The 12578-nt window shown below is 40.9% G+C and overlaps 1 pseudogene; it reads left to right on the top strand.

Annotated features, from left to right (window-relative positions):
- Nucleotides 1-10085, top strand: part of LOC100730610 (phosphoglycerate kinase 1-like) — a 28602-nt pseudogene extending 18517 nt beyond the window's left edge.
- The last annotated feature ends 2493 nt before the right edge of the window (nucleotides 10086-12578 follow it).

The following is a 12578-nucleotide window of genomic DNA, read 5'->3' as shown; positions in this document are numbered from 1 at the left end:
GGGTTCAGTACTCATCTCCTCTCACACTCCCCCATGCGTAACAGGTTTGATGGTAAAATTACAAAGTCAGAGGGGTGGTTTGAATCTTTGTACATTTGTCATGCCCTTAATGACTTCTTTTCTGTTTCCTCCCAACCTTGGCAGCTTGGGGAAAAGCAGCTCAGCTCGGCTCTCGGCTGCCAGCATATGTAGCACAGGGGTACAGTTTTCTGCAGTGTCTGGGACCGAAGTGCTGACGTTTCATTTTTAATGGTCCTTTTCCTTTGATTTCTCCTCTGCATCATAGAAAATCATGGCAGCAGATTCCTCTAGGGGAAGAAATTTCCTCATTTCTCAGAAATATGTTTCCATGTTTTGGGAATGTTACTTTTGAAATGTATTTAATGAACTTTTAAAGTTTTTTTCCCAAAGAATGTAAGTTTTGCTGAACAATGTTCTGATACTGTATAGGGCACATTGTAGCTTTTATAACTTATGTCTGGTTTTGCTTCCAACGATAGAAGTTTTAAGAAAATGCACATAAGGGACACTGTATCAGTGATATTGTCTTTATTCTCGTTGCTGACACAACATATCCGATGCCCAAAGTTAAAGGTGGAAATGTTATTTAACTCACAGTTTGCAGAGGTTTCAGTCCATAGTTGACTGGCTCCAAAGCAAGGTGGCATGTGGCAGAGATCAACAGTTCTTCGCCATGGAAGACACCAAAAGCAACAAGGGAGAAGGGACAAACCTCTTTCTGTCCCTCATATTGTATGCAGGCTGCTTCCCCACAACCAGGGTGGGTGTGGCTCTCACGCTCTTAATCCCAGCATTGGACCATGAATCAATCACAAACTCTAGATTGTAGCCACCTCTACAATGTCCATACCCCGTGACTGCATAAGACTTTGGAGGGGATACCTAGGCACAAACCATAACAATCAGAAATGTATTACTGTGCCCAGATGCATTCAGTAAGTCCCTACATACATGAATACTGCAACTGTTTGGTACTGAAAATTGCTGAGAGTGACCTCTGCCCTGCTCTTCTCTATGAGGGCAGTGACACAGTGCACAGCCTGACAGGGACAAGAAGGAAGGAGACTAAACAATGAGCCCATTCATGACAAGGTCATAGAGCACCATCCCATGGAACTTGACTTGGAAGTCAACACCCACAGAACCAGTTTACTAACAAAGTAGATTGTCATGGGTGTGAGCCATGTCCCCCCTTAAAAGAAAATACTGAAGTCCAAAGCTCCAGTGTCTGTGAATGTGACCTAATTTGGAAACAGAGGGATTTAACTCAGTTTACATGAGCCCCTTGGGTGGGCTTTCATGTATTACAACTGGTATTCTTTCCAGAAGTGGAAACTTGGATACAGATAACACACACAAAAAAAATGCCATGTGAAGACACAGAGATGCAACACAGAGAAGCCTCCATGTGAAAATGCAGACCGAGGTTGGAGTGATGTTGCTAAGCAAAAAAAAATACTTAGGGCTCCCACTGGAAGAAATGAGTGGAGGATTCTTCCCTGCAGGTGTTAGAGGGGGCTTGGCCTGGCCGACACCTGATGGCAAATGTAGTCATAGACCACTGTGCTGCTATTACAAGATAGCAGAGACTGTCTGAATCCATAGAATGCACAACACAAAGAATGAACTTTCAAGTGGATCATAGGCCTTCATGAATCAATAATAAATGTATGTATCAAATTTAATTGATATAAATGTATAATAATATCTCAATTGACTAATCGATTGTATAAGGCAGCACATCGGTGCAAGACTTTAAAAAGCAGGGAACTGCATGAAGGAGAGGGGTATATGCAAACTCTTCTGCTCAATTTGTCTGTAAACTTGAAATTGCTCTAAAAATAAAGCCTATTAATTTTTTTTGGAGTCAAGTTGTTGTTACACTGAGTTTTTGCCTTGAAATACATCCAGTATTTTGACATGGTTTTAGAGTAACTATAAACTGTGGGACATTCTTATTTTCTTTCTAACATCCTTGACTGAGAGGACTCTGTGTTACTTCTGTTGGAAACATGTCTATGAATTTAGCATGGTCAAGTAGGAAGTTTCCAGGACACACATGAATGCTAAAAGTAGGTTCTCGTTGAATGCCTGGCCAGCCTGGTTCTCCTCCTGCTCCTGTCCCATTATTACCTGTCCTCTCACCCTTTTTCTCCTGCTTATCTGTATCACCTTTTTGATAGTATTCTAATTCAGTAGCATAAATTATAATTTGGAACAAGATATCCAAGAAAATTCATCTTTTCTGGCTGACATTGACTAGCCCAGGATGCAAACGTGGCCAATAGGCAAACATGTCCTCTTGGTCAGTAGGAATCAAGGCCCTCTATGTGTCCAGCCTCTTACTTGGTACTACACAAAACAGTAAATTTAAAAATGGACTTGCCTTCAAGAAGCTCAAGTGCTGGAAAAAAAACAACACTGAAGAGGTGATTGCTCTAATCGTCTAGAATCCCAATTCCCTGGCATGAAGTTCTAGTGTAGCCCTTGGAAACACTAGAGTTTCAGTAGCAGCCCACTGAGTCGTTTCCATGGGAGGCCAATAAAGAGGAGGGAAGGGAGAACCAAGCATTGGACTAGAATGGCAGAATAGAAATTTTCATCTTGGAGGAGGGTGCAGGGAGGATTTGAAGGAATGTAAGCAGGGAGCCATGCCCCAGGAGACAGAGATGGCGATGTTCATCAGAGGCACATATAGCAAGGGCTCTGCATGCAGTTGCTGTGGCCAGAACAAGACTAAATGATCTTTCATGAGAGGGAGAGAACTTTAGATATTTTTAGCAGTAAGCTTCCCAACTAGCCAGGCCATGTTAATTAATGGGAGCGGGGGTTCAGGAACCCACTGCTGCAAGAGATAAAAATGAAAGAAATTTTGAACATTTGGGTGAAGACCCTACAAAAAAGGGAATCTTTTTCACTGAGCAGGGTACCTATAGGAAGGTAAAACGTTTACCTTTAAGTCATACAATGAGATAGCTAAGAATGGAGAACCTAAAGATTTTCAAACAAACAGACATTAATAATACAACATACATTGCTATTAATGAAGAGTATGTACACTTATTAATATTTTCTCCATCCAAAATGTTGCATTTATTTTAGTTCAGGTAACAAACAGCGTAACAGTTACTTAAACTCTTTACCACATTCATGCAAGATATTAAGCCCCAACTATTGAATTCTCTAGGAGTTTTCTGGAGCCTGTACCACGAAGTTGGAGAGGAATTTTGTGGTCGGTCCTAACAGAGAGCAAAGGAGGGTTAGTTCATTTTCACTTGGGAATTTAAGGGTATCTCGTGAAGGACACAGTTTTTAGACTGAGGATTGAAAGAGATGACATAACTTGAGGAGCATGAAGACTTTGTGGCTCTTCTCCACAGACCATCAGCCCTGATCTAGCTGAGAGACGCATTACAGGACAGTGGTAATGACATCAGCAAACGGCCACTATCTATGTCCCTCATTTGAGCCTCTCAAAACCCCTGTGAGATAAATGCAAAGAGCCCAAATCACAAAGGAGAAAACCAAGGCTTATTTGTTTAAAATCATGCATCTGGTAAGTGATAAAGCCAGGATTTTTCCCAAGACTTACAATGCTGAAACCCACACGCTATTCATACTGGCGTTCTGTTGTCCTGTGCATGAGGGCAGGAATGTACCGCATCAGCACGGATGTGCTCTGTTGTAACTAAAATGGAACCGGACCAAAAGGAGACATTTGTAACAATTTTAGAATAAAAAAATCTTTAAAAAATAATTTTGACATAGATGACGCAAGTAAATACAGGCAAATGGAGAAAGAGACAGGGCCAGCAGCAGCAGTAGATATTTAGAGTAATATTAGTTAAACCAACTTGTGCAAACCAATAAGGAAAAGTAAAGAGAGCATCAGAAATCGATAGCACAATTTTAGTGTTAGCTGCATTTAAATAAGACAGCTCTGACTCATCGACAGTGACGTCAGGCCAAGCAGGTTACAAGGGACAAAACATGTATTTTGGGGAAAAGTTGGAAAAGAAATGATAAATTAGAATACATCACATCTCGATAGCTCATCCCTGTGGATAGAGACTAAAAAATCATCAGGGATGATTCTGAGGAACTGTATGCATTCTTAAGTCTCCAGAGCAGGGCAGAGCAGGTACACCTTGCAGAGGCGGCCAAGGTCATATGCAAATCAACAGCAATAAAGGGACCCAAAACAAGAAGCTCAGAGGAGTGTTAGTTTTTAGAACCTCCCTGCCTTTGACCCCTTCGGGGTGTGGAATCATCTTCACCCACATGGGAGAAGCAAGTACTTAACTGCCAATAAAGAGATGGCCTATACTATTCCTGGTGGTCCTGGCCACAGTTTAGTAATATTTGTTCTAAGGAAGTGTATTCTATTGTCCCAACGTAACCGCTTGTTAAGTACCACTGAAACCTCTTCCCTGTTCTTAGATCCCCTCTTTTTTATTCCCTCATCATTTATCATCACCTTGTTCTAACATTTATGGAAAGACTCCTTTGGTATTGCTGTTAGGAGGAAGAACTCAGTGTTATTTCATATAACAGATGTTGCCGTTTTATTCCGAGGCATAATTCGATCAAGGACTCTCCAGAGCCATGTAACAAAAGATCCGAGTAGGTTTTATTTTATTCTGCTTGTATTTCTTGTCATTGGAGAAAGGACGCTTTCTCTAACAATATTCATGAGTTCCTTCCCTAAATTATAACCACTTTGGTTCTTGGTATCACTTTTCTATTGTATTCTTCTCATACAATTGCATGAAACTCATAGAAAAAAATAACTTTAAATTTAAGTTGGGCTGCGAAATTTCAGAAGGACAGATAAAATGAGCTTGGAAGCGAAAGTGCTCATTTTAAAGCTGAATTTATTGCGATTCAAGGTTGTGTCCTCCAGATATGGGAAATTAGCAGCAGGAGGACCTTCCAATGGGGCTTTCTCCAAAACACGCTTCTTAGATAACTCGGGCCTTTGGGTGTCACAAAATAGCCATTTTCTTTTGAAAGTCATCCTTTCTTTTTACGTAGCCACCCAAGCTCATGGCTAGGAGACTGGGAATGATTCATTCCCACTATAACAAGGTGTGTTTTACAAGATACGCAATACACTTGTCCAACAAGAAACCCTAGATGGTCTATCTGCTTCTCTTCGTTGAAGTTTTAGATATGAAAGCTCTTCTAAAACAGAGAGGAGAGCTAATGTTTGACAGTCATACGCCCTCATCCACCTTCTCCAATCACCCACCCATACCTCCATCAAAGTGCATAAACACACATCCAACAAGCACACACAGGCACAGCCAAGCGCATGTCTTACCCTCTGCTCGGAGCCTTACCAACATCCCAGCTCGCACTCAGGTCGGGACTCCCTTCAGGCTCTGAATTTCTCATGAGCTCAGCACTTTTCAAGTCACCACTATCCATCCAGTTTTCGAGGAAAATAGGAAAAAGAATGGTGGAGGAGATACACAATGTGATTTGAAAAAATACATTAAGGATTTTTAAAAAATTGTTACAGTAAAATAAAATTAATCTCCTCAAAATGCTCCTGCCCACTTTGAATACACTCACCCCATGACCCTTGCTAATTTTTAAAGTGGTTGGGAAGGCCTCTTTCATGAGTGTCTTTAGCTGTGTTGTTGTGGACTCCTTGAAATCAAATTAATTCTAAACATTTACCTTTAGTGGTCATTGTGACCGAGCAGGAGCTGAGAGTCACACAGTGTCAGATCTGGGGAATAAAGTGGACCAGGGCACACCATGATGCTTTTGCATTGGGTGTCAGGGGCAGCAGAATTCACTGTATTTTTATTGTTATTGGTAAAGACAACCACTCAGGACTTCCAGAAAGACTTTAGAAGGTGGCAAGAACAATGAAATAAATGTGTTTGAAATAAGGGTGTGTATTCTGAGTGGGATTAATGGCAGTATTCTTCTATTGTAATAAATTTTTAAGATTTAAACATACACCATCTACTTGACCACATGGTATACAGTCCAAGGAGGCGAGCTCTCTAGTGAATGTGGTCTCTGCTTCCTCAGGGAGCAGAAGTCTAATAAATCCAAGCTGCCAACTGCCTCCATGCTCTGAGCTTCTAGAATGTATGAAGATTGACAAGAGAGGTCAATCTTCTCACTGGGGTGTGTAGAAGGTTCTGGAAGCTTCTGACCAAGCAGGAGAAACTGGAGAGAGAACGGTTGTTCTAGTTCTAGCTGGTTCTGGAATATTCAGAGGCAGTGAGTGGATCATTCAGGACACTTCTGCTCTGCCTCCCGCTGAGGAAGGTGTCGGGCTTATTAGCACTCCCACTAGGGGCGAGCCCTGGCTGGGAGGAAAAGTGAGAGCAGTCAATTTCCACACTCATTAGCAACTCTGGGCAGACAGTGGTGGGAGATTGAAGCTACTGGCAAAAAGAGAAGCTCACTGCTCTTGGGCAGAGTGAGCCATTCTGGATCATTCTGCCTCCATCAGTCACCCAGAGTCTTTAATCTGCTGGTCTCACAGAGCAACGAGCAGGACAATGTTGCTTAAAGTATTCTACACTTTGTGTAGTAACTCAGTAAAAGCCAGTGTTACGACTCTATGCAATGCCAAGGAAGAAATGATGGTTAAAAAAGTAACATACATAACCAAAAATTTTTATAATTTTTGAGTTTCAGGAAAGCAACAAATAAATCCTCATTATGTCTTGTACAATATTGTGTAAAATTATTCTATAAACTTGCATGTACATGTAATAAAAACTATTTAGTTATATGAAATTAAAATGTAACTGACTATCCTGTATTTTATTGGTCAGCCTTACTCAACCGCCCCAACGTTGACTATAATTAATGGGCACCTCCCTAATTATAATGAGGTAAAATGAAATTGATAAGTAAAGTAAAAAAGATACTTTGCAAAGCATGTTTGTCTTCTCAACCACCCTATAAGGTGGGTGCTGTTATATGCAATTTATAGTAACTAGAATTCATAGAAGTAAAACGAAACTCCAAATTTTAGGTAATAGTGAGCCTCTGATTCCACTGTGGATTTTGTTTTGTCCTGTTTGATACAATACCAGGTATCGCACTCAGGGCCTTCACACTGAGCGATGTCCTCAATTTGTTTTAAATATTTTTCCTTTATTACAGAGTCTTGCTAAGTCACTAGCTTGTCCAAGCTGGGCCTGAACTTGTGATCCTCCTGCCTCAGCCTCCTAGAATGTTAGGTGCGCGTGTCTCCACACCCACCTAGTGTGTGTGTCTTACTGATGCACTGATTGTCTACCTCACCTTGGTACTTATGCAGCGCAGGGATGATTGTCCATTAGGGGTGACCAAGTATGAATGGAATATAGTCCTAAATTCTTACTTGATTCAACCATTCTTCTACACCACATCTTGTATCGCACCTTCTGTGTGTGTGTGTGTGTGTGTGTGTGTGTGTCTGTGTCTTTGTCTATGTTTGTGTAAGTATGTGTGTATGTATGTTTTGCTTTGCCTTGGAGAAGCACAGCTCTGTCCCTGGATCTTCAAACTCTTATGTTCATAGATTATCTGAAAGATACTGTTACATGTGTGTGTGTGTGCATGCATGCACGTGTGAGTGTGTGCGCGTGCTGCAAAAGGAAATATAGGCAGATAATTAGAAACTAGTGAAATTTGTCACTACAGTGGAGAAGTAGGAAGGGCATGGAAGGGGTGACACTTCCCTGAGTATAGTGTATGATGTAGTTTGGATTTTGAAAATGTACATTTTATTTACTTATAAATGTAATTATAGATGTTGAGGAAATGGAATTCAAACAAACATGGCCAAGTTTCCAATGAATAATATGACCACACCAAGGAAAACTGAAGGAAAAATTCAACTAATTTTGAACACAGTAGTTGAACTTGATTTGAAGAGCTGTGTGTCCCCCAAGGTCACATGGGTAGAAGCCTGGTCCTCAATGTGGAGATGTTTATGAGGTAGAACCCTTAGGATGCAGGGTCTAGGCCAGGTTATTTGCTCATTAGAGGAACCATCCTCTGAAGGGATTTCTGCTGGCCTTGAGGACCGAGCTAGTTTCTGAAAGGATTTTGCTCAGTAGATATTTGGCAGTGGTCTAATGAGGTGGAAGACCAAGGCGGGAACACCTACCACTTCCTGCTTCTTCCCCAGCTTCTGTTTGTGCGTGAAGAAAAATCCAATCAGCTACTCATGGGTTAGCAATGCCCGCCCCAAGTGCCACCCCAGTCGGAAATTATATGTAGATCCCATGCCCCACATTTCCAGCAGAGAAAGCCAGGCCCCGGTGGTCATGGAGTTCTCTCCACATCCTTAGAATAGAGGTCATTTTTACTTTATATCCTGTCTTTTATCGCACCAAAAACCCTATCAGTTTCCATGAGAGTGAGCTGTTTCAGAAAGAGCAGGCCTGCATCTTGAATCTCTGTAGGTTCCCACCTCACTTGGTGATCTCTCTCTGTCATGTCTGCTCCCAACATGATGCCATTCACCATGTTGTGATAACCAAGATTCCTCGCCAGAATCAAGCAAACCTGGCATCATGCTCTTCAATACTGTGAACTCAATAGACTTCTCTTTATAAAGTACGAAGCCTCACTTATTTTGTTACAGCATTAGAAAATGGATGGATTGGCAATAAATTTATTGTGGTTGAAAGAATAAGTGTAGCACCTTTGGATTTTTTTCTTGGATTGATATTTCAATAAAAGTAAATATTTGGATTTAGAGGGAAGATTCAGGATTCTCACTATGAAAGAAGACACATATATGGACTGGAGGAAAGCAAAGAGGCCTATGGTGTTAGGTGGGAAACAATGGTCGCTCCTGTCTCTGTTCATCAAAATGGTTATGACACTCCAGTAGCAATGCTATAGATCTTGGCTTCTAAATACCATTTTCCATCCAAAAGAACTTGGGATTCTTGGAAAAGTGATTCCAGGCCTTGGCAGGGCAAGTATATTCATCTCTTGCTTTTAAAAGTAAGGAAATGTGAGTATTGTACACATCTTTCTAACAAGGTGACTCTGGACAGGCTGAAAGTGAAGGGGAAGTGAGTTGTTATGAGAGTGGATTTCAGTGTCTCTGTGAAGACTAACTAAAATTACCAAAAACCAAAGAATCAAGGATGCTTTCCTAAGCATCAAATTTGCTTGAACAGTGGAGTCATCTGTCTTTAGGAGCCACCTGGGCTGGCCTGAAGGTATCCCTGTGCCTGACAAGTAAGTACCCCTTACAGTTACCACAGAACTCAAATTCTGCCAAGCAAGGCTGTTCTGTTCTTAAAGGATTGTATAGTCCCAGAAGTGGAGAAAGCCTGTGGCAACCATCAGTCGGGTCTGTCATCCTGCTGGAGAACCTTCACTTCCATGTGGAGCAGGAGGGGATGGGAAACGATGCTTTAGCAAACAAGTTTAAAGCTACATCAGCCAAAATAGAAGCTTTCTGAGATCCATTTCCAGGCTAGGGGATGTCTATGTCAGTGATGCTTTGGAACTGCATACTGAGCCCACAGCTCTATGGTGGGAGTCAGTCGGCCATAGAAGGTTGTTGGATTTTTGACAAAGAAGGAACTATTTTGCTGAGGGCTTGGAGAACACAGAGCAATCCTTCCTGGCCATCTTGGGAAGAACTAAAGTTGTAGATAAGATCCAGCTGATCAATAATGTGCTGAACAAAATCAATGAGATGATTATTGGTGGTGGAATGGCTTCTCTCTTCCTGGAGATGCTCAACAACATAGATGGTGTGAAGATTATTTTGCCTGTTGACTTTGTCACTTCTGACAAGTTTGATGAAAATGCCAAGACTGGCCAAACCACTGTGTCCTCTGACATACTTGCTGGATAAATGGGTGTGGACTGTGGTCCTGAGAGCAGCAAGAAAAATGCTCAGGCTATTTTTTGTGCCAAGCAGATTGTGTGGGTGGGCCTGTGGGGTATTTGAATGGGAAACTTTTGCCCAGGGAATGAAAGCCCTCAGGGATGAGGTGGTAAAAGCCACTTTCAGGGGGTGTATCACCACAGCAAGTGTCAAGTGGAAACGGAGGATAAAGTCAGCCATGTAGAGACACTGGAGAAGATGACAGTTCAGAACCCTAGAAAACAAAATCCTTCTGAGGTGGATGCTCTCAGTAGAATTTAGTGCTTTCCTGCCTTTGGATTCCTGTGCACAGTCCCTGAGACAAAACAGTATTTTCTACATCTCCTCTTGGCATTAGCTAAAGCATTCCTGCGCATCAAGATTCAGCTAGTGGTCAAGAGATGCAGCATCAGAGACCCTTAAACAGTGTAGTGCCTGCTGATATTTACTGCATCCTAAACTTGGCTCCATTCTTCAAGTCCCCATTTAAATTTCTTAGTGACTAAACCATTGTGCATTCTATGGAGTTTGAAGAAGCTTACTCTAATTGGCTCTGTCACTGTTCAGTACTCAGCACGGACACAAAATGAAACTCTAGTTGTAGGGAGAGAGAAGTTGTTGATGAGCTATTAAGTTTAAAAGAAGTGTTCACTAAAACTGAAAAAAAGTAGGAAAATGTTCATAAATGATGGGATCGTATAGCAAGAATATTGGAAACAACAGTAAATATTGGAAACATCTTTTGGTGGGGCATACTGGGAATCGAACTCAGGATCGCATACTTGCCAGACAGGTGCTGTACCGCTGAGCTAAATCCCTTACCCTGGAAATATCTTGAAGGATCTCACAGTGGTCAAATTTGTGGCAATTTTATCATCAAAATACAGAAAGTTAGTGATAGATTATAATCTATGATTTTTTTATTAGTTTGTATTAGTGCTAAATAAATAGTGAAGTAGGAAAAGCCCTTCTTTAGAATCAAAATCCAACTAATGAACATAATCTGAATGGGGTTAGGAGATGATCATTGCAACATCATAGTACTAGTTGAGTTAGGTAAGCTTCATTACTGGATGCTAAAATGATTAGGTGAAAGTCTCAGAGAACCTTTCCACGGATGATTTATTAACTACAAAGGGAAAACTAGTATCTTTATAGTGGAAAAGTTGGCTAATACCACCTCAGTCAAATGATCAATGTTAATATCACTAATACAAAATGTACCTGCTCTATTGTGTTTTCAGATTTCATGCACAAAGGATACACTGCTTATGGTGTAATTCTGCAAAAATCTGTGGTCTGAATGTACCGTAATCATATGAAAACAACAAGTCCAACTTGATACCATTTCACACATCACTTAGCCAGTATTTGTTCAGATCGTCAGTGTCACAAATGGGAAAGACAAAATAATTCAGAAAAACGTACCAATTAAATGAGACAGGTGAAACATGACCACTAAATGTAAGGCATAATTCTGAAACTGATCTTGGATTTTGGGGGGAAATTGCATGGTGGCTATGGAGATAATGTCCTTGTTATTAGGAGACATACACTAAAACATTAAGGAATAAAGAGGTGAATACAATTTTCTTTCATATCGTTCAGAATTAATAATCATAATTATTGTATACTGATATATATTTAGATAAAGAGGTGTGCTAACAGTAACTGGTAAATCTAAGTGAGGATCATATATATATAGCTTTTGCAATTATTCTATAGGTGTGGAATATTTTTCAAAATAAAAAATTCAAACACCCTGATTTGCCAGCCTCACCACTGGAGAAGTAAAGATTAGATCTTGCTATTAGAATTGCAGGTATGGGGTGGCTGAAGGACTTGGATTGTCCTCTGGGAGTCAGCAGGGTCCTGGAAACTCTTAAAGAGTTCAGTGTTCTGGGTCACGTACTCTCCCAGGTACCTAGGATGAAGTTACCCAGAGTGGCTACAGGATTTCTAAGAAAAGAGAAGAAAGGTATTTCTCATGTGCTTGGAGGAGAATCAACCTCCACTACACTATTTCATTCAACTCATCGGCTCATCACCAACCATGTGAGTTCCATCCCAGAAACAATGGCTATGATCAATAAACCGCATACAATAACAAATACTGGCGAGGCTGTGGAGGGAGAGAAGGCTTGTTGGAGGAGAACGCAAACTAACACAAACACAACAGAATCAGTAGAGTACAAGGAATCCTCAAAAACTAGAACTACAAGTTCCATTTGATCCAGCTATTTCCCTGCTAGGTGCCTTCCCAAAAGAATTAAAGACATCATATTATAATGACACATGCATGCCCCTGTTTATAGCAGCGTAGTTTATAATAGCTAAATCTTGGAAATCAACAGTGAATGGATAAAAAAGTGATATTTATACACAATGTTTCTGGGGTAAAATAGTCTCTTAGTGTTATGGCAAACCTCTTAGTTTAGGTATACCTCCCCTCTCTAAGACTGTTAACTGCAGGATTTTGTCTTGTTTTCTCTGTAGTTGCTGTTTGTTTTGGTGTCTATTTTTCATAATATAAGTTTCTTAGCTACTTGAGGATACTTGGACCATTTATTAACCATCAGGGTTGATCAAGGCTCTGTATGCATGCAGGTAGGGGCCGTGTGTGTGTGTCTGGTGTCAGCCTCCTGTAGTGGGAATCTAGAGGGCTGGGAGCCACTAGTAGTGTGCATGTCAACATTCA

This window comes from Cavia porcellus, unplaced genomic scaffold (assembly GCF_034190915.1).
Source record: "Cavia porcellus strain 051 isolate PalLab524CR breed Dunkin Hartley unplaced genomic scaffold, mCavPor4.1 scaffold_7, whole genome shotgun sequence".
Classification (NCBI taxonomy): domain Eukaryota; kingdom Metazoa; phylum Chordata; class Mammalia; order Rodentia; family Caviidae; genus Cavia; species Cavia porcellus.
Note: the sequence above shows the minus strand (reverse complement) of the source record. Positions and strands in the feature narration are given on the sequence as shown.